General features: G+C 32.0%; 1 protein-coding gene across 1 annotated transcript in view; it reads left to right on the top strand.

Moving 5' to 3' along the window:
* Window positions 1–1318: 1318 nt before the first annotated feature.
* The window catches only part of LOC139500001 (membrane metallo-endopeptidase-like 1), a 43896-nt gene continuing 38941 nt past the window's right edge, over window positions 1319–6273 (top strand). The window contains exon 1 of the mRNA XM_071288689.1: window positions 1319–1444. The gene's annotated coding sequence lies outside the window, so the exon portion shown is untranslated. The remainder of the gene's footprint in view (window positions 1445–6273) is intronic.

Genomic DNA, 6273 nt, shown 5'->3' with positions numbered 1-6273 from the left:
CCGTTGCTCTGTTCTGTTTAAGTGGATATAGGAAGATGTAGTGCCAATAAGACAACTTTCCATCCAAATAACAATTTTTAAGTAGACCATTATAGGTCAATGTACGGCCTTCAACACGGAGCCTTGGCTGTATGAATTTCAAGATTTTTATAGCTACAGTATATTCCTTTGAACAATTGATAATTTTGTTTTGAATTGATACATGTTGGCCCTCAATTTTCTTAACCTTGCAAAACCAAAAGGTTTTATTCTCCAAAAAAACAGAAATTATACGATATCATATTAGAAGTAATCGAAAATAGAAGGGCCAATTAAGATAATTCTACGTTTGGGCTGTTTTTCAAACAAAAACATAAACAGAGAAAAAAAAAATCGGAGGGAGAAGAATTGTCATTGCTTGATTATTTATTTTTTAATGAATGGTACGAAATACTTCAAAACATGTATATCTTATTTCCATTTCTAAGTTTAAATTTGTCGACTTCTAATTTTGGGTGTGGAGGGAATGTTGTTATAGGGTTTTGTTTGCACGTTGATAAGATGCGTATATGAACCCTTCTTTTTGCTAGACTGACACGATGAGCCGCGGATGTTTAACCCTGTAGTTCACATGGTTACATGAATACAGGAAGACATGCCAACCCATCCTCTGAGCCGACAATTCTTCACGATTACCACTAAATACCGCGTGCTGGGAGCGGAAGCAACACATACATCCAAAGCTTTTGATTGACCATGTGCAACGACCTCCACACTACGGGAGAGCATGCTACCACTAGACCATCAAGGTGATGTAACAAAATAGTTAGACGTTATTTGACGTCGTACGTTTACGTTCAAAACATTGTTGAATAAGAATGTCATTTTTTGTATATAGAGAAAAAACAAGTAAATGCAGTCTTAAAATGCCGTTGAAAGTTATTTTCCTGCAGGACAACATTAACGTTGACCAATAAGTGACCGTTGTGTGTAACTAAATGACAGTTGTTCTTCTAGAAATTATTATTGTCGAGTATCGAGAAAACATTTGCAAACAAATCAACAAAATATAGTATGGATACATTGTACGTACATGTTTGTAATTTGAGGTTGAATTTTCAATTGTTTTTGTTGACTGCTTGTAGCTTTTTCTATTTCATAACATACAAACATACCATACTATCAACAACTCAGTTACTATCAAATAAATCATTCAATTGACACTAAGCAATGCGGTAATATAAATAATAAGCGATTCTTACGAGCTGTAAGAGTAATTAATGAAGCACCATGCGTACTAAATAACGCGGGAAAAGGTGTCAAATTTAACATAACAAGCACAACTGATAAAAATTATCAGAAACTGTATCACAAAGATACCGTTGCAATCTGTTTACTATTAGTAAGTAATAAGAAATATGTTCAGGACGATTTAAAACAAAGCGGATCGTATTGAACAACGCAGGTAGGCCAGTGTGTTAACTTTTTTTAATTTTTATTTAGCACCAAGATGTAAAAGATTATAAATTATGATTTTTATCTTTTTATTTGTGAATGTTTCATATATTTTTAATTATACTTTATTAAAAAGTAAATGGACGAGCTATCATGCACAAAGTTTTTTTCATTTTTTTCGTATGCTTAACAGTTAATATTGGTTATCTTTCAAATGAAAGGTACTAAAGCAAATATATTATCATAATTTAAAAAGTGTTTTTGTAATATTGAAGAAAATGCATTAAAAGAAAGAGGGGGAAACAAAATTCTTACAATACTCCCTCCACATCCAAAGTTCAAAGTCGGCAATTTTAAACTTCAGAAAAAAAGGTAATTTCTTCAAACAGAAAAAGAAACATTAACATCTCATGTATTTTTTTTTTCATCATAATTATGTTTATATCTTTATTATATATGAAAAAAAATTAAAAAAAATAAAGATCGTGCAACAATTATAACCCGTCCGAATCATCCGCGGTCACCCTCGGTTTTTGGTGCGGTTTTTGGTGCGGTTTGTGTTGCTAAGTTTTCTATGTTGTGTTACATGTAAGTGTACTTTGTACAATTGTGTATTATTTGGCTGTTTTTCGTTTTTGCTATGGCATTGGCATTTTTTTTAACTTACAAGTTTGAGTATATATATCCCTTTTGTTATCTTTCGCCACTCCTTTGACTAATGCGGACCATTCTTTTGCAGAGGTTATACCTCATAATGTCACAAATAGCTGGAAAATTAAAAAATCCAAAACAAGCGGGTTAGACAATACATTATTAAATTCAAATCCCTCTACATTGCTAGAATAGTCAAATACTAGATGCCTGAGAAATCGCGGTACAGTTGGGCAAGTGTTGAAATAAAGAGGTTTTTTTAACCTCAAGAGCAGTATATCGACACAGCATTTATACGTCACATCACAAATATTTCCGACTTTGTATGGTTTCAGAAGTTTTTGGGCTCCTATGAAATCGGTCTCTTCCTTCAGTAGAAAAGATAATATTAATGAACGATACAATTTAGATTTCTTTGTTTTCATTCCAACGACATCAATTTCTGTTCGATTGGAATATTTTGTATAAAAATAAATAGAAAGAATTTTAATCTTTGAATTAAAATTTAAACAAATCAAAATTCAAGAAAGTTCACTAAAGTCCATAGAGTTTGCTGTGATTAATCGATTAAAAAATTGCTAAATAAACAAGATGGAAGAGAGAAATGTCTTTTTTGGAAATAAAAGACTGTAACATATATATCTAAAAAATCCATCCAAGAACTCTCCTGTCTTTCGTACAAGGCCGAATTATGATTATCGAATCGGGAAAAGATACCATCTGATGCTTAACAGTAAACATATTTAAATAAATGTTTGTTTACGGTTTCTGAACTGTCAATAACTCATTGATAATTGTTTAGGTCGTTTCAAAATAGATGGAAACTTTCTAGAATTAACAAAAGAGAGTGAGACCAAGCTTGGCCAATCGAAAAAGTTCAATAAAAAACAAGACACCAACATGGTAAAATATTAAAAACTGTCACAAGGACAAGCATTATAAGCGATTAAGCATGCACACCACGAACCTCACTAAAAACCGGATATGCAATCGGGTGTCGAGGACCTGTAAGCAGCGATCGTCCCAGATGAAGCAATCATCATGATGCTCCATCAAATAAAATTTCGGTGATAAGTTAATTTCGACTACCCAAACTTTGAAGCGAGTACGAAAGATATCATGAATGTGCGGTCAAATTGTTACATTTAACATATATAATCATTAAACTCAACAACTGAAAACTAGAAAAGACCGCCGGTATGGACATTTATTTGATGTATTATAGATCTCATACGTAACAGTTAATGTGTTGCTTAAAAATATTCAAATGACTTTTTTAAACAAGTTGCTTAAAATGTTCTAATATTGATAAATGGGTTAAAAGAAGAAAACGTTTCTAAAGATACATATCTTATTTAACAAATAGATTAATATTTGTACTTGCCAATTATAAAAACATTACTAAACGTTCAAAATAGTAACAACTTACAAATGTGGGTTTAAAGTTGTCTAAAATAATTAATTCAAGAAACACTTCAGCCGTCACAATGAGTAATTTAGTTTTGACGGTTAAAAATATATCAATAAGGCACTGAGCATTCACCTTTTCATGCTTGTATCACGATTTGCACAATTATTTCCATAATATCTCCCACTACATGAGGGTCATTATATTTTAAGGTAAAAAAAAATTCAAAGTGTCTTGAACAAAAATAATTGTCTCAGATAGGAGAAGAAACAATGGTGTGTTTCAATTGAATATTAGTGAAAAAATCATATTATTCCTGTTGATTATCAAATAAACTATTTTGTTGTCAGTTATAATCGAAAAGAAATGAACGCAAATACCTTGCAAATACTATCAAGCAAGATGAATGGACGAAACCACAGTCCTGGAACATATCAGTGGTGGATCAAGGGAGAGGGTTCCAGGGGTTGTTACCACCTCTTTTTTTGGGACGATCAATGCATTTGATTGGGGACATATAGTTACAACCCCTCCCCCTTTTCTCCTGGGTTTGGACCCCCTTTTTTTGACAAATGGCTTGATCAGCACCTGCATATTGAGTTCAATTGTTATTCCCATGATAAGTCTGTAGTCACGATGAGTAGCTGGACATAAATTGTTTGTTGTTTGATCAATATCCAGTGGCAAATATTTCACGCATTTTCAAGACGAGAACATATTAATGCAATAGGTTTATGTAGATCTAAAATTTGGAATGCTGCCTTTGACAAAAGGGTAATCTATGTTGGATAAGTAAATAAATTAGCATTGCAAAATAAACCACCTACGGAGATTGAAGAGGATGGTTGAAAAGGTTTTTAAACGAACAGAGAGTGTTGCGCTCGCCCTTTACGAGGCTATGTATTTCGTTTTCCCGTTAAACAAACCGTGGTTGAGCATCTATACATTTCGTTTAACCAAACAAACGCCCTATTCAACTAAGGCTTTTACTGCCGGACTCAAGATGTCCAGTGGTCGATCAAAATCTATATCCCAATCAAATATCGTGTTTTATAATATTTTTTTTTACCATTATATTATTTACAAACGAACAAAAAAATAGTATAGATATACGATACCAAGTTTTGCAAAAAAAGCCAAAGAAATGAGAGTATCTCAGAGTTCTATTTATAATGTATCTATCAAGTATGATTAAGTTGATTAAAAGCATATGATTAGTTTTTCAACAAAAAAAGCGGCAAATCGGTCAATTAAAATTGCATAATAACACAAAAACTTAAAAGCCAAAAAACATTCAATCTTTTAAATCGGTTAAAGTGACAAAAGCAATTGTTCTGAAAATTCAAAGCGAGGATGAAGTTAATATCTTTTAAATATTATATATGCTGCATTAACTTTTAAATGAATACCTATGATTGCTTACAACCATCCATTTGTGAAATTTGATGGATAGTTTTCTTATTTGCAATCATACCACATCTCCTTATTTTTATATTGAAAGATCTTTACGTGCCGAGTACCCAAATATTACTTCTTCTTCTGGTGGGATTTATTAAAAAAAAACTACTCGCGTTTGCCTTTTTAAATATTGAGAGTTTTCTGAAATGTATCTTCTTGCTTTTTAATTTTCACAAACAATACAACATTAAGGATAATATTTTTGGTTATTTTTGTATGGAATCAGTAACAACAGTTACATGTCAGGGGACGACTATCATCTTTTTGAAGGGAGAAGGAATTTTAAAATGAATATCCTGCCGGTATAAGTGCAGAACCGAAATAAACAATGCATAAGAAGTGATCAAAGTTTGGCTTTCTATGACACAAAATTCAAGAGACAATTGTGTTAAAAACTGGAAACCGCGGGAAAATAAGCATGCGTAGCAACAGACGAGATAGTATATAGTCAATCCCAAAAAATATCTCATGTCTCCCGCCAAAATATTTTTTACAATATATTACATATATAAAAAAAGACATTTAAAAGAAATGTATTGGAATTAAATAGATTTAAACATAACCGTTTAAGTACAGTACTTTCTACAGTAATAACAAAAGCTGTTTACTGTTCATTTAAATTGTAAAAGGGTAACCGGTAGTATATATGCATATGCGATTTGATGAAATTCAAAATAAGTGTCAAATGTTCCAGAACTTTCTGTTTTTATTCTAGCCCCAACTTTTCCAATAATATATTGTATCATGGGGTTCGTGTTGTTTATTCTTTAGTTTTCTATGTTATGTCATGTGTACTATAATATTGTTTGTCTGTTTGTCTTTTTGATTTTTAGCCATGGCGTTGTCAGTTTATTTTCGATTTATGAGTTTGACTGTCCCTCTGGTATCTTTCGTCCCTCTCTTGTATCAGTCATGATTACAAAGGAGCAAAATACAATTTAAGCTAGTAATCAACAGCTAAACATTAACTGTTTACACAATACAAACATCGCATACTAGTACCATGAGTACTGAACTCACCGACCGTATAGAGCAGTTCACGTGACTTTATTCCAACGGGATGCAAAATGTACCCTTTGTATGACCCATTCTATCAATTAAATGTTCCATGAATGCTATAGCTACATAAAATCTTGGTTATTGTAACATTTGTTTCAAAGTGTATATCTAAGAATAGCCAAAAGATATTGATGAAAAAACAAATATTCATCTAATTGTTCTTCTTATAATACATACATTAACAAGCGGTCACTGCTCCGTTCTTTCCTTCATTTTCAAAAGTGTGTAAATGCATGTTTATCAAGCTTCGTGCACGATTTTAC

This window comes from Mytilus edulis, chromosome 13, assembly GCF_963676685.1.
Source record: "Mytilus edulis chromosome 13, xbMytEdul2.2, whole genome shotgun sequence".
Lineage (NCBI taxonomy): Eukaryota > Metazoa > Mollusca > Bivalvia > Mytilida > Mytilidae > Mytilus > Mytilus edulis.
Note: the sequence above shows the minus strand (reverse complement) of the source record. Positions and strands in the feature narration are given on the sequence as shown.